We start from the raw sequence: 22,500 nt of genomic DNA on the forward strand, positions 1-22,500 counted from the left end.
CCCAGTTGCATGGACAGTCGAAAAATTAAATACCGTTTTATTCGTTTTCACGCAATGTGACGAAGTGCAAAATGTTTTCAAGGTATTCCAGCCAGTTTCACGCAGGAGCAAGTAAGTTTTCCCCTGTACAAAGTTTCACGCAGAGTTTAACGTAGTTTTAATGACCTTCACATATTTTGACTCAGTGTAACGCTGTTTCAATTTCGTTTAAAACACTCTTAATAATTCACACAAAGACGAAACACAATCAGTTTCGGTCAACTTCAGGATATTTCATAAAGTGTTACGTAGTTGTACACGCCTAAACACAGTTTTAATCTCATTCCAGAACAAAAAACTTGACAAAGTTTCGCGAAGTTTCACATGTACAACCTCGACCCTGTCATTTGACCTGACATAATTATCATAACAGCTTCTTTAAATCATTACAGCATTAACGACCCCTGACTGCCACTTACAGGTCAAGTTGTGTGTAATGGCACAGGTGTTCCAAAAAAAACGTGTAATCGTTAGAAATTATCTTAAAACGACGAGTAATTCTTTAAAATTCTTTTAAATGGCGGAAAATACTTCACCCAGACATCACCTAATGGCCTAAAAAGCCATTAAAATAGCATATAATGCCCAGAAATGGCATAAGCAGGAAGGGCTAAGCACTCTTAATATGACAAGGAGTAATTATTGTATAAAGTTATTGTATAAAATTTCCATTAAATTGTCACTTAAACACCAATTAATAAATCGGGAAATGTTATTTATGTTTATCAGTGTTTTTTTTTTTTTTTTTTTACAGAATTCAGAGTTTAAGTGATGGTCATTAACACAGCTAATTGTGATAAATTATTATATTAAGATATCAGGGCCCTATTGTTATTAAGTAGTAGTAGTAGTCGTAGTATAAGTAGCAGTAGTAATAGTAACAGTAGTAGTAGTAGTAGTAGTATAAGTAGCAGTAATAGTAACAGTAGTAGTAGTATAAGTAGCAGTAGTAATAGTAACAGTAGTAGTAGTAGTAGTAGTATAAGTAGCAGTAGTAATAGTAACAGTAGTAGTAGTAGTATAAGTAGCAGTAGTAATAGTAACAGTAGTAGTAGTAGTATAAGTAGCAGTAGTAATAGTAACAGTAGTAGTAGTAGTAGTATAAGTAGCAGTAGTAATAGTAACAGTAGTAGTAGTAGTATAAGTAGCAGTAGTAATAGTAACAGTAGTAGTAGTAGTATAAGTAGCAGTAGTAATAGTAGTAACAGTAGTAATAGTAGCAGAAGTAGTAATATAAGTAGCAGTAGTAGTAGTAATAGTAGAAGTAATAGTAGTAGTATTTCAAATATTTAATTAATTTGGGTTCTTCAGCGTAAGGAGTGTTGAAGGCTCGATCCTCCATCCGTCATAACGGTTAGAATCACTCAATTTCGAACGAAAATAATAAGAATTAAAACAATAGTGACCTAATAACAGCCTGGAGCGTTTTACTTTCACTTCCGGAGCTGGAGCTTTTCGTCATCTGACCGAGGCCTTCCGCTGGCTTACCCCTCCACCCCTATAAAAATTAGGGTTATAAGTGCATACAGAAGGCGATAGAGGGCCTTGACTTACTGAGAACTTTACGTCACTCGCTATATATACACTAGTGTTAAACAGGTGTAATGCGGTCTTAATGGCCCTCGTGCAGGTGATAGGCTTTAAACCCCCATTAACCAATCAAACATCCTGAAGGTCACCTGTGTGCTCTCGACACCTGGAACTCCGCTGTGCGGAAACCTACGCGTTTCCACGCAATGTTAGCGTGTTTGTCTAATATCCAGAGTTGGCTAGTTAAATATATCCTACGATATTCCACAGGAGCTGTGACTCGACCCCTGCAACCACATATAGGTGAGTACTGCTGGATGAAAGGCAGGAACCCGCATGTAAACACAAGAAGGGAAATAAAGTTTGCTGTATGGCAAGCGTAGATTTTTCCAGCACACTCGAAATAGGTTCAAAACCCACCCGTTCCGTGGTTTGTTAATATTCGTGGTATTAGGATTTCGTGAGTAATGTTTTTTCTATTCATTTAGTAAAACTGGAAACATCAATGTGCCGCTACCTAGCTAGAAGCTAGCTAGCTATGTAGCGGCACATAACAAGGAAACATAGCTAGGAAAAACTAGCTATGTAGCGGCACATAACAACGAAACATAGCTAGGAAAAACTAGCTATGTAGCGGCCCATAACAAGGAAACATTGCTAGGAAAAGCTAGCTATGTAGCGGCACATAACAAGGAAACATAGCTAGGAAAAACTAGCTATGTAGCGGCCCATAACAAGGAAACATAGCTAGGAAAAACTAGCTATGTAGCGGCACATAACAAGGAAACATAGCTAGGAAAAACTAGCTATGTAGCGGCACATAACAAGGAAACATAGCTAGGAGAAGCTAGCTATATTTCCTTGTCATATTCCGTCACAGTGGATGGGTCAGTGTGGAAATCGTGGGGTGGAAAGGGAGGAGAGGGGGAAGAAGGAAAGCGGGTATGGGAGAAGAAAGGGAATGTAGGAAAAGAAAGGGGGTAGATGATGGAAAATTAAGGAGAAAAGATGGAAAAGGAAGGGGAAAAGTTGGGGCTTTCTGGTCTGTAAGTAATTTTTAAGTAGGAGTTCTACTCCAACTTAAATAATTACTCCCCTGCTTGGACAGGGAAAGGCAAAGGGAAAGGAGAAGGAGAGGTAAGGGAAAGGAGGAGAGGAGAGGAGAGGGGAGAGAGAGAGAGAGAGAGAGAGAGAGAGAGAGAGAGAGAGAGAGAGAGAGAGAGAGAGAGTATACTGGCCCAGATACACAAGTGTGGAACATGCGACTCTCTCATGCTTTGCAATCCTCAAAGTAATTCGTATTTCACATTGCGCAAAACATCGTGAGAAACGGAAGGGTAGGGAGTGAGTGTGGTGAGGGGAAGGGGGAGGAATGGGGTAGAATGACGGGGCCAGCACGAAACCCGTAGGGTCATACAGCGCCTTGAATTACACGTAGGAAGTGAAAGGATTTGTGTGTGAGAGGTGATTGTTTACTTAGATTATGAGATTTCATTGTTACACACACACACACACACACACACACATTATATATATATATATATATATATATATATATATATATATATATATATATATATATATATATATATATATATATATATTATGCAAAACAACCACTCTGAAAGAATAGAGAAATTCCAAGCGCTTTCGTGACTACTCACATTATCAAGGAACTATGAAAGTAAAGCATCCAAGGAAGCTATATAAGGGGTCTGGCCAGCACCTCACTATCAGATCCCACAACGGTTAAACACCTGACGCGCGGCGACCCAACTTGGATAGGTCCTTTGCACAACTCACCCACAAACTATTCTACCCAAGAAAATTTAAAAATTATTATTTGTCCAGTGTATTATTAAATTCTTCCCAAATTCTATTAAATTAGATCCATTGAGATTATTTCTAGATTATTTCTGGCATTTTATAGTCCTCACATTTGCCTATAAAACCTAGATTCTTTCTTTAGTACTGTTGCTAGTGGCTAGGCATATTGTCAAGACAGTTTTGAAGATGTTTCGCGACTTGAGGCTTTATCAGTAAAGTGGCGAAATGTCTCCTTCGGTAACTGTCTTGATTGTGCATATGTGTGTGTCTTGTTCACACAATCTGTTGGCATTAACATATCTGTACTTGTACAGTCTGGCTAGACATTATGTGAAATTGTCGTCATTGTCAATGACCACTCCCAGGTCTTTCTCTTTTTGTTTTTTTATCTTGGTGTCGGGTTGAATAAAACTCTAAGATTCCAGTTTATTATTACTGTAGCCAAAGCTCATCCATGCTACGTTTGTAATTATTATTATTATTATTATTATTATTATTGATGTTAATTTTATTATTTTAGTACTATATTAGTAGTAGTAGTAATAGTATTAGAAATAGTAGTAGTGGTAGTAGTAATAATAGCAGTAGTATTAGTAATAGCAATAGAAGTGGTAGTAGTAATAGTAGGGGTAGCAGTAATTGTGGTGGCAGTAGTAATAGTAGTAATAATGGTGGTAGTAGTAGTAATAGTAGTAGCAGTAGTAATGATAGTGGTAATAACACCGAAGAAACAACAAAAAGGAACAATACCGTGACTGGAACAATACATAAATAACCTTCATATAGAAACAACCTCATAAAGACGTTTCGGTCCGACTGAGACCATTAACTAGTCACACTAACACACGAAGGTGAGGGAACCCCTATTCACAGGCGTAGTAATAGTAGTAACAGTAGAAATTCTAATTATCACCATTATTAATGTTTTTAAAGTGGAAGGGTTAATTACCGATTTGATAAACAACAGAACAACGCTGTTAAAACAAAAGCTAATAAAAGAAACGTTGTAATAAACGCGTAAACATGTAAATAAATCTGGCGAAGCCAATGTTGGTACGGGTAGAAATGATTTACAGAGTAACCAGAGCCGCGTTGCCTGTGCTGATTTGATTTCCAAACAGAAAAATAACAGTAGGCTTAAAAATCACATCAGGTTCTTATTTCTGAAAGTCAATACTGTCGCTGGTCCAGTTTCTCACTGATGAGGAACATTCGTTCTCGTCTGTGTGATAAATGGTACGTATAAAGCATATTTAGTGCCTCATGTTCTATTAAGTTAACAACGAAGTGCTTTCGTCAGATGGGGGAAAGGAATGGTGGAACGTAGTGAAAAACTATCATTAACTGTGAAGAGGTTGATTGTTTTCACTGGGAGGAGAGAATGTAATTGTTATTTTGGCTTGGACGTACTCACACGTAGGAGAGATAGGGAGGATATGATAACGACATATAAAATACTGACAGAAATCGACAAGGTGGACTGAGACAGGATGTTCCAGAGATGGGTCACAACAACAAGGGATCACAGTTGGAAGCTGAAGACTCAGATGAATCACTGTGATGTTACGAAGTATTCCTTCAGTCACAGAATTGTCAGGAAGTGGAATAGTCTGGGTAGTGAAGTAGTGGAGGCAGGATCCATTCATAGCTTTAAGAAGAGGTATGATAAAGCTCATGGGACAGGAAGAGTGACCTAGTAGCGATCAGTAAACAGGCGGGGCCTGGAGCTATGGCTGTACCCTCTGCAATCACAATTCGGTGAGTACAATTAAGCGAGTACACACACACACACACACACACACACACACACACACACACACACACACACAGCGTGAATTAAAACAAGGGTCTCCGGGGCGGAGACGGCAAGATGAGGACGACCACAAACCCGAATCGCGTTGCAACAGCTTTTGTGTCGCGGTCTCAGACTGCTGCCACCCGACACCACTTATCATTAATTGTGTCTTATCGGGAACGACTCCTCTGCGCCGCAGAGGAGAGACAGCGGCCCCAGCGCAACACCGGACATGCAGACAAAGGCACAAGTGTGCAGATCTGGACGTAATGTTCATAATAATGGCGTGTAACACTAACAAGATGATGAGTATAACAAATGAGCGAGGGTTGCGCATTTGTGGTAAAGTTTCGCCTATTTTATAGGCTTCTTCAGTCCAATATGAAGGTAACTAGATACTGGAGAGGGTAGAAGCGGTGGCGAGGTAAAGATGACGTGGTCAGTCCCTCAGCCTTGAAGCAGTAGTTTGACGTGGTCAGTCCCTCAGCTTTGAAGCAGTAGTTTGACGTGGTCAGTCCCTCAGCTTTGAAGCAGTAGTTTGAGGTAGTCAGTCCCTCAGTCTTGAAGCAGTAGTTTTAAGGCAATCAGTCTTTAAGAAATATTGAGATCCCTAATTTCCATCAAAGCTTAATTTAGACATTGCTTCCCTCTAAGGAGGCCTTTCCAAATTTATATCATTACGAAATCTCTCCCTAGAAAGGAACGTCTTAGTAAAGGTTTGTTCCTCATTCTTATACCGACGATATGTTAGAAACAATCAGCGCAGCAGACCAATGGAATTAAGAGCAACTAAAACAACCACTGGAAACTTTAAGATGGCGAACAGTTTGTTGAAGACGGGACGCCACAACAATAGATCAGCTCCTGACTCCATAACAATAGATCTACTTCTGTAGCTACAGATAGATAATTGCAAGATACTTGATGGGAGTAAACGTCACATCATTACTCTTCTTCAGACAGCATTGATGCAATAAGAAATTAGGTTGGGTTAGGTTAGGTTCGTCAGGAAACAGGACAAGTGTTTCCTGACACGGGTCTTAGTCGTATGGTGGTCCGCAGTTGGAGCTTTCGGTCATCTGGCCGAGACTTTCAGCTGGCTTACGGGTCCACCCCCTATAAAGCTTAAGGTTATAATCATAACCATAATATTCCAGAGATAAAAAATGATAGGAATGATAGTGTATGTGAGTGATCGTAAGAGTTTGTAAGAGTGAGTGAGAGAGAGAGAGAGAGAGAGAGAGAGAGAGAGTACATGGGTGTATATAAGGAAGACAATTTAACATTATAAAATCAGTCTGAGCTATTTTAAGAAAAAATCACCTACACTTTAGGTATTATAAATCTGTTTAGACAATATCAGGTTAATTTGGCAGACGGCTGTCTCTAGCGGCCTTCAGCTACCCCCTTGCCACACTCCTGCCTTGAAAAAAATAATTGAATGACTTCCTTCACTTATACGGAAACGTTCATTGACTTTTTGAGGAAAGATGAAGGGAGACTTTGAATTCCATTACATATGTCTACATCACTATTACTGCAACCTCTAGCAATACTATTTCTGTGTGGTGCAAGGTCATCTGATTGTCCAGGGTGACTTTGTAGACTCGAATAAGAGAGTGTCTGACCACAGCCGCCTCTTCATTGTGTCTAGTTGAATAAGATATTTTGTATAGTGTTTGTCCTGGTATTTTTGACAGGTTGTTTAATTTGAGGACTTATTGCTTCATGTGATCTAATAACTTGAAAAAAAAAGCACTTAACCACATTTCTATTGCACCTCTTTCCTCGAAGTTTAATGCAATTTTTTTGCTCCAAGACATTGTTAAGTATTTATGTATAATGTATATATATATATATATATATATATATATATATATATATATATATATATATATATATATATATATATATATATATATATATATATATATATATATATAATTTTGTCTCAGTTGGCTTGTTTACTCATGTATTACATTCTAATAACTGAAACGCATTGCCTTGCATTGGAGAGAGAGAGAGAGAGAGAGAGAGAGAGAGAGAGAGCAGGGCTGTCTACCGAGGAAATCAGAGTCGATGGGGCATTGGCCAATAAGAAGCAAGTGTGAAGATGTTAGTCAGCATTTGTCACTTGACACAACCCTCTGTGCTGTCTGACTGCTTCCCCACCACCATCACCCCCTGTTCCCCAGCAGTCCTAACCCTCCCCCATGAGAGCTGCCCTCTCCCCCGCCTCCGTCAAGGACAACACGATCACTTACCTGTTTACCTGCCGTCTGTCCAAAAGGTGTCCGAGTAATGGACTCCAGTCCTGCTCTCCTGTCAAGGTTAGTACCACTGCTCACTCACTTTCTCAATCATGTGCTTCCTGGCGTGTTTCTGAACGATGCTCGAAGCTGGAATTGCCCCTCTGTCATGGCCAATATGATTTCTCACTCACCCACTCATTCACACACTCACCAAGACGGACCGAAACGTCGTCTCAAGTTTCCAATCCCAGGTTGACGGGTAGCTGTCAGTTATACCAGCCATTGTGTTGTGGCTTATTTGTGAATTGGTCTAGCCACGTTGACGGAGTTACGATGAGACTTCTTGCATGGAACTGTTATTACCTGAGTGTTAAGACGACGAAGACACCTTGGAATAAGGAACAGGAAGAGCACTCACAGATTTATATTGCGATAAAAGATAAGTTGATGACAAGTGGAAACAGTTGCAACAAGAAGTTGTTAGTATTGTTGCAAATTTTCATAGATTAATCTGATTAATTGGAAGAAACAAAAGAAGACAGCAATGCGCTATGAGCTGAGGATTATTTATGCTAGCACTAATAGGTTATTACTCACACACACACACACACACACACACACACACAATGTCGAGTGCTGTAAATAATCAACAAATACAGCGAGAAACAAGGTTATCAGGTGTACTGATCAAGTGTAAAATGTAAATAACGTAAGTGAGTAGAGATATATTTATATTGATGTCACTCCAAAGTAGATTTCGCCACCGAAGTGACTAGTGTATTGTGCACCACATGTTCATCCTGTGGACGGTAGTGGCTAGTATATTATTATTATTATTATTATTATTATTATTATTATTATTATTATTATTATTATTATTATTATGTATCAAGGTTAGTCTAAGAAGCATAACATTACACAAATAACCAGCACCACTGTCATCTATTACGGTCGTCATGAATAAACAGCCATTACATTCACTACCCTCCCCCCCATCCCCCATCACCATATCCTGTGACACCCACCGTAACTACCATCATCACAGTCACCATTGCAATCACCATCAGCATTCAGCATTACGCTGAGCCGCAACACACCCTTATTACGGCCGACCATTAAGTGTACATTAGGAACAAGAAGCTGACAGATCGAGCCATCACTGCTGGTGCTCAGTTCACCTTACTTGCCTTCCGCAGCTGTCGGCTGTTCAAGCTTGATAAACTAGCAACTGACATGCAAAAAAAAAAACTAAATGGATTAATCTGGTATCTTTATTATATTGTATGAAACTGTTTTTTTCTAATTGTTTATTTTAATAGGCTCGTGAAAGCTCTGACGCCATTTTTTCAGCCATCTTTGTTTTCATGGATCAGGAAGATTAGTTGAGGGACTACGATGGGGAGAGGGTGATGTACAATACAGTACAATACAATTTTATTTCTTTGCCAGAGTACATTGAGATTATGCAATTACAACAATGAGTTGCAGTGCAAAGAGAGCCACTATCATGCTTCGGCATTATGGGCTTACGAAAGTTAATGGTTTACACACTACTTAATATTAGAGATATTGATCATAGTTTGTTTAAGTCGTACATCTAGTTTTTAAGTTTTCAGATTGAGGTAACTGGGAGATTTTTGGTAGAGTTAAATATTGAGTATTGAATATTTAGTGTAGGGTGAGTAAGTGGTGTTTGAGAAGTCTTCAATTGACGTTCAGACCGGGTTACTTTAGTATTTACTGGTAATGAATTCCAAATTTTGGGGCCCTTTATGTGCATAGTTTTTATAAAGTGTGATATGGACACGGGGTACATCAGAAAGTGATCTGTGTCTTGTGTTATGGTCGTGTGTCCTGTTAAGGTTGGTGAGGAGAAGTTTGAGTGGAGGGTTTATGTTTGAGTGTAGCGTTCTTCGTATGCAGTAGGCACAAGAATAAGTATGGATGTTCTTTACTGTGAGTAGTTTTAGACTTTTGAATATTGGTGGAGTATGCTGTCTGGAGTGGAAACTTATCATTCTGACTGCAGTCTTATGCTGGGTTATTAGTGGTCTTAGGTGATTTAATGTTGTTGATCTGCATGCATAAAATCCATGTGTGAGATAAGGGTAAATAAGTGAATGATAGTGCCAGGAGAACTGATTGTGGAACATAGCACCGTATCTTTGATAGTATGCCTACTGTCTTAGAGACTTTCTTGGAAATTTGTTGTATATGTGTCTGGAATTTGAGGTTACTGTCAAGGTGGACTCCTAGGAATTTTCCTTCTGTGAGTCTTGTGATGGATGATCCGTTTAGCGTTATGTTAAGTGGAACATTTGTAGTTCTGTTTCCAAACTGAATAAAATAGGTTTTGTCAGTATTGAGGGTAATCTTATTGGCCATCATCCAGGTAGTTAGTTTCTGAAATTCAGCATTAACAGTGTTGGCGAGTATGGCTGGGTTTGGGTGAGAGAAGATGTATGTTGTGTCGTCTGCAAATGTTATGGGTTTGAGTAGTTGTGATGCATTCGGTAGGTAATTGATGTAAATGAGAAAGAGGAGAGGACCAAGGAGACTTCCTTGTGGGACACCGACTGTGATTGTGTGAAAGAGTTTGCTCCATTTGTGTACACATATTGGCTTCTGTTACTAAGGTATGTATGTTGTTTAGTTTTGAGGAAGACTTTGGGAAGAGATTGACGGACGGAGTATCGAACCTACACGGCTTCTTGAGCTGATTCACACGGGTTTGGACGAGTTAGTTGATGGAATGTTTGGTGATTTGTTATTAGGAAGAGTTTGAGGTAACGTAAAAGTACACACACACACACACACACACACACACACACACACACACACACACACACACACACACACACACACACACACACACACACACACACGACATACGTCAAGTTTATCTTAGAGTAAACAACATTGATATTGAGGCTACACATGGTCTTACATGTTCTAAAACTCCAATAAGTCGAGAGATTTGCAATTAAATTAGTCTTAGAGCTGAGGTTATTGGGCCATAAGAAAAGACTAAAGGAACGGAACCTGATGATCTTAAAAAAAAAAGATCGCGGAGGAGATACGATTGCGACGTACATGATACTCAGATGATTTGGTAGCAGATAGGGACAGACAATTATAAATGCGAATCACAGGGATGTTACGATATACTTCTTCAGTATAAGAGTATCAGAAAAGTGGAATCTTTAAGATGTGGCAGCGATGACAGTAAGAATCATGATGAAGATTGAGACACTTATGCAACATATGGGAATCTTTATTAAGGAAACGTTTCGCCACACAGTGGCTTCATCAGTCCAATACAAAGCAATACAAAGTCAAATACACTTGCCCAACCTTTGGACGAAGACCTACTTTGACTAGTGGATGGTACCACTATGACGCCGCCGCCTCCTGCTTCGCCTCACCTGACTACAGTATATAAGCCACGTCTGCGGCCATATGGTGTACATTCTACAAGATTGATGGACTGAACACATCGACTCCAGGCTGAAGGACTGATTACCTCAAACTCCTCCTCTCCTTACACCTTTCTGCTTTGTATTGGACTGATGAAGCCACTGTGTGGCGAAACGTTTCCTTAATAAAGATTCCCATATGTTGCATAAGTGTCTCAATCTTCAACTTGTCGGTTTTTCAAACCATTCATCACAGTAAGAACCATACACGGCTTCAGAAAAAGGCAGGAGATGAGCTCGATAGGCCAGGGACCAGCAATGCCGGAGATAGTAGTTGAAGAGGTGGCACCAGGACCGTAGACTCGAACCGCTCATAAAAACAACGGCGTGAGGGTAACTTAGTGAGAGCAAAAAATACACATAACAATCGCTGGACAATCCAAAGGAGACATAATCATAACATACAAGATTATCTGGGGTAATAATAACACAGCTGATGAAGAGAGAGGGAGAGGGGGGGGGAGAGGTTGTTTGCCAGAACACTCAACACATTAAAAGTGGTAGTTAAGGCTGGAAGGGACAGGGGTAAGAATTCCCTCAGTTTATAACTGTCATCGTACCTCAGGATTGAGATTGAAAAGGCAGGTCCCAGGAGCTGAAGGCCACAGTCCTTGCAACAACACGAATCTGCAGTATAACAATTCAACCTTTGAAAGATAAGGCTCACCAAGAAGTGTGAAATAACGCGTGTGAAATGTTAAGATATTTTATTAAGGAAACGTTTCGCCACGAACGGCTTCTATAGTCCTCATTAAAACACTTCCTCAATAAAATAACTTAATAGAGCACCTTTGTGTTATTTCACAACTACCGATATTTATTACCATCTTTTACCTACTCGTTAACAAGTATGGAAGGACATAAGTCAGTGTAGTGCAAACTTGCAAGCCACTTCGCTCTAAACAGAGATTTGATAAAGCTCTGCTTAGAGCGAGACGTTGTGTATATATTTATAGGTTTGCCTTGTATATATAGTGTTACCAGCAGGCTTCAGCAAGGCGTGTACTCACGGAGGCCGGGAAGACGATGTCAGGTGGCCGAGGCCATTTAAGGGAATGGCTGGACCTGTGGAACGCTCTGATAGCCAGACCATTTTTTAATTTCACGGTCGAAGCTGAATGATGAGGACACTGTGTGTGTGTGTGTGTGTGTGTGTGTGTGTGTGTGTGTGTGTGAACCAATATATGAAGTTAGTTCCATTGGACTGTCTCATTACGTAGCTTATTACAGTTATTCATTTCTAGTATGTTAAAAAAACTACACCTTAGTGTCCCTCTTGTTGACGTGAGTGTACAATTTTAAGGTCACCCTGTTCTTGTACACCCTGTCCTTGTTCTTTGTATATGCCCCGAAGTATTTCTTTTTCACGTCGTTATCCATTCTTCTTCTCTCTTGCAGTGACATGAGGTTTACCTCACAGTATCTTTGTCCACAGTTCATTGTCTTGGACTCATACATCAGTCTGGAATATATGTCTGCATACTTTTTCCAGTTATTCCTTCCGTACGCTTCTTGTATGTAGCTACGCCATGTTTACACTCGTCTATGGTCAGCGAAGAGTCTGCTCATTTTCCGCTGGTGTTTGACCTTCCAGTGGCTGGGTCACCATCTGGAAAAGACCAGGGCCTGGACAAGACCGGCGAACCTACTACACACCTTCCAGTGCATTGATGTCCGTGTCACAGTGTTTCAGCAACGGCACGACACAGACATCCTCACTTCATCTCTTGTTTCACTTTGTATTACAATAACACCTCATGACTTGTCTTCACTTCCTGTCATGTTCCACTTGGCCTTTACAGCAGCACCTCATGACGCGAAGAGCTTTGCTTAGGGAGTGTCTGTCTAGGACCTAGACAGACACTCCCTAGACTCTAGGTTTTCAAAGTGCACTTGTACGAAGAACGAAAGAGGCACAATACCGTAACTGGAACAATACACAAAATACCCGACACTTAAGACGAGGTTTCTCTCCGACTCCGACCATACGTTTTCTCTCTCCTACGTGCGGGTGATTAATATACTACGCTAGTATGTAAACTTAGCCTGCGTCGGTGATGCTATTTTGTTATGCGTGCTTCATGTAACATGATTTGCTGCAATGGTCATTCAGTTAGATTTTCTGTAACCGTTACAGTGAGCTTTCCTTCCCCACACACAGATGGCACTGTGTTTCGTTCTTATTTTCACCATAAGGAATAAGAAGTCAGAGTACCAAGGCTGAAAGCAATCACAAATTACCTGCACTTACGAGAGGCAAACATGACGTTTTGCACCATTGTCAATGGTCCACGACGAGCCGAAATGTCGTCATAATTGTCTCTCCTGAATGTGGATTATCAACGATTTCTGTCACTATCTTACACTATCTTAACTTTGCTTTTCCTATGGGGAACTTCCGATGATTAATCCTAATCATGAAGTCACTGATGGCGAGACGCTTCCATCAATAAATGTCCTGGACTGTACACAAGCCCTTTTACTTTTTAACCCCAGGTTGTTTCTCCAGTTTGCTATGTAGCCTTCAGTGCTCCTGCAGAGCGAAACGTTGCCACAATAAAATGTCACATTAGTTGCACATGTATCCTTTCACTTGACATTTGAGTAATTTACGATTTTTTATTTTAGATATTTAATGTCTCTTAAGATCTTTCTAAGCTGCACTAGTTAGAGACACTAGTCTGTATTTCACCTTATTTTTCATTCTACTTTCCTTCCTATCGACAGCCAACCTGATGATTCCTGGAAATATGTTCAGGTCTTATCTCTGAGCAATACCCCGGCAGTATCTGCGCATATAGACTCGCCTTTGCTTCACACATTTAGCCAAAACCGGATTTATAAATCCAAAAAATATTTGACAGCATGCAAAATGTAACCCCCAGCACCAGTTAATACTTGGAATATTATCCCTGTAACAGCCCGGGGATAAGAATCCGCAACTGAAGCCACTAAATCACTGTGCTCTCTATGTCCATGCTCTAGACTGTAGCGCAAGATAGAAACTGGGTTGGACGTTCCCAGTACACAGCATCAGCATATGAAATGTAATTACAAAAGTACATAAGCAAGAACGTAAAAGGGAAACGTCTGCGATAAAGTTTCCAGACCAGTGCGTTTCTCTCTGTGTCTGTCTGTCTGTCTGTCTGTCTGTCTGTCTGTCTCTCTCTCTCTCTCTCTCTCTCTCTCTCTCTCTCTCTCTCTCTCTCTCTCTCTCTCTCTCTCTCTCTCTCTCTCTCTCTCTCTCTCTCTCTCTCTCTCTCTCTCTCTCTCTCTCTCTCTCTCTCTCTCTCTCTCTCTCTCTCTCTCTCTCTCTCTCTCTCTCTCTCTCTCTCTCTCTCTCTCTCTCTCTCTCCCCAGCATAGTAATGCAGCGGTAGTGTATAATGATAGCAAGTTGATAAGACACACAATGCGGGCTATTACATTTTAAAGATAGGACGTTTCGCCCATCAGGGTCTTTACCAATTGATAAAACGTCTCATAAAATCTCTGTTGGGCGAAAAGCCTTCACAATACAATGCCATAACTAACATTGTATATTTTATTTACATTCTCACCATCATACAGACTCATCATACACTACATACAGACTCGAAATACATATATACCATTCACCATTACTCTCAAGTGGTTACAGCAACAAGATACAGGAGCACGATACATAACATACAGCCATAGGATACACGAGTACGCGGGTACAGCCACAAGGTACAGAAAGATTACTGCCCGGTGACTACAGCCAGATGATAAATAAAAACAAAGTCACGTTACGAGAACACGTTACATCACCTTGAAGATGATGTCCGTGAAGTCGTCCATTTACACCACAAACACTAAAATTGCTCACTGGTTGACCTTCGCTCGCAACTGTCAACTTTCTGATGAGATCAGCCTTCCAGGTTTCTACATTGAAATTCCTCGAGTTACGAGTCTACTTTTGTTTATGCTGTAGAAATAGGTTTGGATGGCGCTAAAAGTTACTCGAGTCACGGGTCTTACTTTTGTTTATGCTGTAGAAATAGGTTTGGATGGCGCTAAAAGTTACTTGAGTCACGGGTCTTACTTTTGTTTATGCTGTAGAAATAGGTTTGGATGGCGCTAAAAGTTACTTGAGTCACGGGTCTTACTTTTGTTTATGCTGTAGAAATAGGTTTGGATGGCGCTAAAAGTTACTCGAGTCACGGGTCTTACTTTTGTTTATGCTGTAAAAATAGGTTTGGATGGCGCTAAAAGTTACTTGAGTCACGGGTCTTACTTTTGTTTATGCTGTAGAAATAGGTTTGGATGGCGCTAAAAGTTACTCGAGTCACGGGTCTTACTTTTGTTTATGCTGTAGAAATAGGTTTGGATGGCGCTAAAAGTTACTCGAGTCACGGGTCTTACTTTTGTTTATTCTGTAGAAATAGGTTTGGATGGCGCTAAAAGTTACTCGAGTCACGGGTCTTACTTTTGTTTATGCTGTAGAAATAGATTTGGGTAGCGTTGAAAATAGGTTTGAAGGGGTCTGGAAAGCCCTATAAAATCATTTTGGATAGCCTTTAAAAATAGGCTTAAGTAGCATTTACTAAAAGAGTTGGCATAAACCTTGGTAAATGATACCGGTTAATTGATCCCAGGAACGATACGTTTTTTTAATAAGTACGTCTTAGTGCCTTTTTAAACCAATAAATTGCTTACATAGCACTTAAAATATGTTTGGTAAGCTCTTAAAATAGATTAGATAAGAACTTGAATGAGTGTTGGTAGGTGCGTAAGCCTTGTTTAACGTAGCCTAGCAGAACTACCGATGTTCTTACAGAACTACTGATGTTCTTACAGAACTACTGATGTTCTTACAGAGCTACTGATGCTCTTAAGGTCCTTAACCACAAGTCATATATACACAGTGTGACAATATACATATCTTGAGATGATGACAGAGTGATGAACGGATGATGTTAAGTGAACAGAGACCATAAGGGAGTGTTAATGCTAGGGTGAGGAAGTAGACTGCGACGCTGTGAGTCTCAGAAGATTGAGGCGGTCGTGCTTGGCTGGTATGGCCATGTGGAACGAATGGATGATGATAGAGTGACGAGGAAAGTATATACGGGATGAGTTTGACGGGCAGGAGAGAAAGGCTGAGAAGGTGAGCATCAGTTATGTGAGGAAATCACGACATGTGGTAACGTAAGGCATTGAATCGAAACATCTTCGAGACTAAGAGGCTGATTCAAGTAACTTGCGAAACGAAGTTAAACGGAGGAAACATCTCAATGTTTCGTTCAGTTTTTTTTTGTCGTATCTGTTTAGGACTGAGAGAAACGTCGTCCGGTTTGTGGGCTGTTTGCGCATGGTTTTGTACACGTTATTTTCCATTTATCGGATCAAACCCGATTACTTTCCATTCCAAACGCTCAGCATTACCCTTACGGATTTATTGCTACACCAAGGTGATGATAATGATATTGGTGTGTGTGTGTGTGTGTGTGTGTGTGTGTGTGTGTGTGTGTGTGTGTGTGTGTGTGTGTGTGTGAGCGTGTGTGTGTGTATGTGTGTGTGTGTGTATGTATATGTGTGTCTGGTGCTGCTGACGACGTTATCAACCCTTTTCCTATTCATCAAACTTCTCTTCTCTGCAAATGTCTTCTCACTCTTCGTGGATAAGAGAAGCCTGATGATTATAATAACCATTATAATCATCCTCAACATCATCATTATTACACACAAAAACCTATCCTCTTTACATTCAATTAATCTATGTATTTACTTCTGTCATACCTGGCTTGTGTCTCCTAATTAATGGACCAGACACCTGACACCTCGCAATCTTGACACTCCCATTTACTCCCTTTTCATTGATTTAGATATTTTATCCTTGTGTGCGTTTTGATATCCTTTTGCGACACTGTTAAATACGAGCTACGAGAATCATGTCATTTGACTGAGAGGACAGCGGCGTCCTCCAGTAGGATTTAGATAGCGAGAAGACTGTGTTTTATATTGGAATCTTGATGATAACCTCATTGCTCCACTGGAATTTCCAAGCTCAGGCTGACGCTACTGGAGTCTTCCAGCTTAGGCTGACACTGCTGGAGTCTCCAAGCTCAGGTTGACTCTACTGGAGTCTCCAAGGTGCTGACATTTCAGCACCTGGAATGAGTACCATCCAGGGGAAAATCATAGCTAGTTTTATTTCCCGCTGTGTAACTGTCATGTAGAATAATGTACAAGTAAGTTGATGACTTATCCGACTTTTATCAAATCCCACTGGATTTGATAAAAGTCGAGCCCTGTACGAAACGTTATAACAAAAGTTTCACTGCAGACATTGTGTCTGTCTCACTGCCTGTCACTTGACACCATCGTTCACCCAGCAGTCACACAAGTGACTGGGTTTCAGCTTGAATGAGAGTACAGTTACCCAGCTTGAGAAAAGAGAGACGAGACCGAGTACAGACACTACAAATATAGATTAGAAATACATCTGAAAGTGATCATTATATTGAACATACTGATGGCGGAAGAAGAAGAAAATGACTTTGATAGCACACCTGAGGCTAGCGAATCTTAGAATAGCCTTTAGAACACTCAATAAAAAATGACTTTAAGAATTCTGGGACATAACGCATGTCAGTTCAATATTAAAATACAAACACAAGCATCATACTTCCACATTAGATACTATTATTTTCGCATGCGTCCCAATGCCAATATTTATCTTTTAGAATAAAATTAAAAATTCCTATTCTTTTAATTACTGCTGATTAAAAAACTTTCCTGATTATTGATGTTTTCTTTAATATTTGGAAATACTTTCTTGGGATTAGAATTTCTAAAAGAGTTTGGGTTTTATTTTCTAACTGCATCCGAAGTGTTTAATTTTCATAGGCAAGGTGTCAAATATTCTGGTTTCTCTTGTTGTATCGATGTTGAGGCAGGAATAATTGTCTCTCGGAAGCAGAGATCGTGATGGCTCTAGTGGAGATCAATCATATTTTGTATCTTTTTACTGGGATATTCATTTGAGAAGTGATCCCCAGATGCCTGTGACCACAGGCATCTGGGTTGAACTTCTCAAGTGAATATTCCACTAAAACGATCTACTGGAGATGCTGGAGCACTTGGTAATCAGAAAGCAAGTGCTCCTGAAACTGGAACGTCTGAGATGACTGACGTTGCCAGCAGAAAAACCTCTCTCAACTCAGAAGCTTCAACGAAGGATCGCTTCACAAGAAAATAATGCTAACTAATCAATCATCTCTTTACTCTTTGCGACTTGGATGACCCACAACGTATTCGTGAGCTACGTGAAGAGAAATTAGTGAAGCACCAAAAACACACTCTCAAATGCACAATGACTGTAGGTCCTTGAAGAACTGGGCGACAACATGCTCTTCTAAAGAGCTAAAAACAGTGACGTCAGTACTGGAAATCGTAAATATATATTTACAGAGTCTATAAAGTATCCGCAAGAACAGTGATGCTGACGTGATGCTGAGAGCAGCGATGAGTGGTTGGTTGACTGGTAAATGGGGTGTGTTAAGCCTGTCTCAACACGAAGATTCCTTAGAGATGGATATCACCTGTTCCCCACCACTCAAGAATATACTGAGAGGCATATACCTTTCGGTGTACATAACCTTTGTGGTTTAAACATACATTTCATTCTCTCTTCGGAAACGCTTTTTCATCCTTCTCTGTATGCTTTCCAAACACTATGTCTGCTCAGTAATACAGAGACCAGAACTGCGCCGTATTATCAATGTGATGCAGGACTTATTAGGTGTTGAATTGTAGTGTTATTTTGGGATTTCTGATGTTTATACTTGTTTATATAAATCCAGGGAGTCTACTGGCCTTATCAGAACACTTAAGTGCCACTTCCTTAGCTTCACTGTAGTGGACTCGGTGGAAGTGGAGGAGCAGGGAGAGCCTTCCGTTTACCACTCTGGCCTTATCTGTCTAGACAGTACAATAATTGGTACCTAAATTGCGGTTTAGTTTTTCTGATCACACAACCTCAATAAAGACCCTTAGGTCTTCGGGGAATTATTTTTCCATGCTCTCTCTCTCTCTCTCTCTCTCTCTCTCTCTCTCTCTCTCTCTGTCCAATAGCAGAGGTAACTCCCACAAACAGAAGTTCGATGTGTTTTTCTTTGCTTGTGTGTGTGTGTGTACTCACCTATTTGTGGTTGCAGGGGTCGATACATAGCTCCTGGCCCCGCCTCTTCACTGAGCGTTACTAGGTTTTCTCTCTCACTGCTCCATGAGCTTTATCATACCATGCCATAAAACTATGTATGATCCCTGCCTCCACTGTATTACTTTCCAGACTATTCCACTTCCTGACAACTCTATGACTAAAGAAATACTTCCTAACATCTCTTTGACTCCTCTGAGTCTTCAACTTCCAATTGTGACCCCTTGTTTCTGTGTCCCATCTCTGGAACATCCTGTCTCTGTCCACCTTATCTATTCTTCGCAGTATTTTGTATGCCGTTATCATGTCTCCCCTAACCTACCTGTCCTGTGTGTGTGTGTGTGTGTGTGTGTGTGTGTGTGTGTGTGTGTGTGTGTCTAAACTTTTCAGTCATTGCTATCATTCCATAAGACAAGTGTCGGTTTTTTAAGGCAACTTATGACAAGTTTCTTCATGAACTCAAGTTATACCTGACGACAGGAGGGAGTGTATTTATTTATTTAATTATTTGAACATGATACATAGAAGTACAAGGAAATACAATGGTTAAGTGTAACATGCCAAACCCCCTTGTATGCAGAGCATTATGGGCAGGCTTAAAATTTTCTTAAGATTAACTAAGTAATGATATATTCAGTGGTAAACATTGTTGTGAACAGTTAACAATTAAGCACAAATGAGTATTACAAAGACAGGTCATATGGTTATTTACTGTGTTACTGAGCATTCAGTAGAATGGAGTATTCTGTTAGGTAATGTAATTACAAATAACAAAGTTTGATTGGGTCACAGGTTGGACATTTATGAGATACAGTTATTCAGTATTTATTTAGTTGTGCGTGAGTAAGTGATTTTTAAGAAGAGACTTGAATTTATAAACAGTGTTTCTTCTATATTCACAGGTAGTGAATTCCAGATTTTAGGGCCTTTTATGTGCATTGAGTTTTTGCATAGCGTGAGATGGACACGAGGAACATCAAAGAGTGATCTGTGCCTTGTGTTATGGTCGTGTGTTCTGTTGAGCTTCGCGATGAAATAACTTCTAACTTGAGTGAAAAGAGTCTTAAAATTGCTTGAAATGTTTATTTGAGCGTTTTGCTCGAGAGCGAAAAGTCGTTATAGGTTGGTTAATTGGGCTTAAATTAGAGCTCTATTCTGATTTCATAAAGCTCTTGAGTGAAACTCGTTCTCATGCAAGCTCATTCAGATTTAAGTGGTCATTTTGTCAGCACTCTACCTGTGTTAGCTGTGAAATTGTCATTTACGACGTTTCGTCCATGACTGGACTTTACAAAGCCCTGTTACGGACGAAAAAATCATAATAGTGTCCCCTGGAAACACAGAGCCTTTCTCACCATCTGCAAATGACCCTTGTCGGTTTAGCGCTTTATTTGATTACATAATCACCATCTGCAAGCTTACGCCATCTTTCATGTACTCTGTCTTCCAACCACCTGTGCTGAGTCCAAGATACCAGCTGCTTTGCGTTTCAAGGTACCAGCTGCTTTGCGTTTCAAGGTACCAGCTGCTTTGCGTTTCAAGGTACCAGCTGCTTTGCGTTTCAAGGTACCAGCTGCTTTGCGTCATCAAGCCAACGCCATCTTTCCTCCAGTACCATTCCTGCGGCTTCCTGGGCCGGTGTAGTGAGAGACGGAGAGGCTGGTGTAATCTTTGGAAAGATGGCCTCTTGTAAGCTATCCACAGGATGTGGGCAGCGCAGGTGACCAGGCACGGGGATAAGTGATCTTGGTATCTCTAGGATAGGCTATCCATGACCCATCCCTCTCCATCCCGTGTGTGTGTGTGTGTGTGTGTGTGTGTGTGTGTGTGTATGAACTGATATACAATACATTTGAACCAAAGACGGAAGACACAGAAGAAACTTATACTGAGATAACTTTTCACTTTGTGTAGAACTTTATGATTGCTCGATAATTTGATAAATTCCCACACGCAGCGGAACGGTGTTCAAATAAAGAATTTTTTTGCTACTAGTGTCTTCGCCTGTGTATATTGTTAAGAATAAATTCGGTATTAAAAACTGGAAGAAAGCGACGACTTTCTTTTAGTTATTAATTCACAACAAGTGACGAAAACCAGGTGGTCCTCTGAATGCGACCCACAAATGTCGACTCGTTCTCTTTAACCTATTTGTTTCTCCTTGCCCAGAGGTAAGGCGAAAATCCAAAGGTTTACATCTGAGCTACGAGTGAATAGAAAAAAATGGCATTTCATAGAGGTAAAAGGCCAGTTAATTATGAATAGATGCTATAAGTAAGGAATCTCAGGATAAAACTTGAAGATATCACGGTTAATATATCATTCCAGACGTGAAAGACGAGCCAGGAAGCAGTGGCAGCCTTGGGAGCGAGGCTGTGGTCGGCCAGCACACAACACTACTCCTTCCCTAAACTGAACTTTTACATGTAAGGATCTGATCTCTGATTTCATCCCACTGGACGCTCATTTTATGATACCGGAGATCGTCTGGCAAGCTTCGTGTGTGATCCTTACGTTGTGCGGCTTCTCAGGGAGAGAACCACAGTCACTTGCCACCTACACAACCTATGCCTCAGCTGTTATTTAAGCTAATTAGATATAAACACAATTGCAGTTGAGCTCTCATCGAGAAGGCACAGAGTATGCAAATTTCCTCCGAATCGCCATTTCTTCATTACGGCTTATGACATTACAGAAATTAAATATTTGTTATTCTCGGTTACGGTACGTTACGGTTGTGTTAGATTATGTTAAGTTTGGATAGGCGTACGTGTATTGGGATTTTTTTTTTTTTTTTTTTTTTGCATAAGCTGAACACTCACGTAATACGAAGAACGGGTCGCTTCCGTCTGGCAGCGGCGCTCATTGTACTGCCTTACGACGTCCTTTTGGGTCTCGCTACGAGACCCAAGATAAGGCATATGTTGTCTACATCGATGACGGAGGTCTCTCATAAAGTGGCCACCCTCTCGTAGATGAACTGTAGAAGTCTGAAGAAGAAGAAGAAAGAAGAAGAAAGAGAAGACGAAGATTAAGAAGAATAAAAGAGAGCTGCTGTAACTCACTGGAGCGGCACGGGCCTCAGCTCACCTTACACTCCGGCGGACCATCGTGGGTTCACCTCCGGGAAGAAAGCTGCGAGAAAGGACCCAAGAATGAAAGCTACACCGATAGCGTGACCGGAAACTGTGTAGTGGTGCGCTCTCAGCGAGGACCCGTTACCACGCTATCGAATTTGATGCAGTGAATGATATGTGATGATCAGGATGATTATTATACCGTTCCCAGTTTGTTTTCGCTGTTATTGTTTTCGTGTGAGTTCGTTTATGACGCACACACACACACACACACACACACACACACACACACACACACACACACACACACACACACACAC

At 40.5% G+C, this 22,500-nt stretch overlaps 1 protein-coding gene across 1 annotated transcript in view; it reads left to right on the forward strand.

Annotated features, from left to right (window-relative positions):
• Window positions 1-22,500, forward strand: part of LOC128704149 (barH-like 2 homeobox protein) — a 77,846-nt gene that overhangs the window by 22,471 nt on the left and 32,875 nt on the right. The window lies entirely within an intron of this gene.

This window comes from Cherax quadricarinatus, chromosome 37 (genome assembly GCF_038502225.1).
Source record: "Cherax quadricarinatus isolate ZL_2023a chromosome 37, ASM3850222v1, whole genome shotgun sequence".
Taxonomy (NCBI): domain Eukaryota; kingdom Metazoa; phylum Arthropoda; class Malacostraca; order Decapoda; family Parastacidae; genus Cherax; species Cherax quadricarinatus.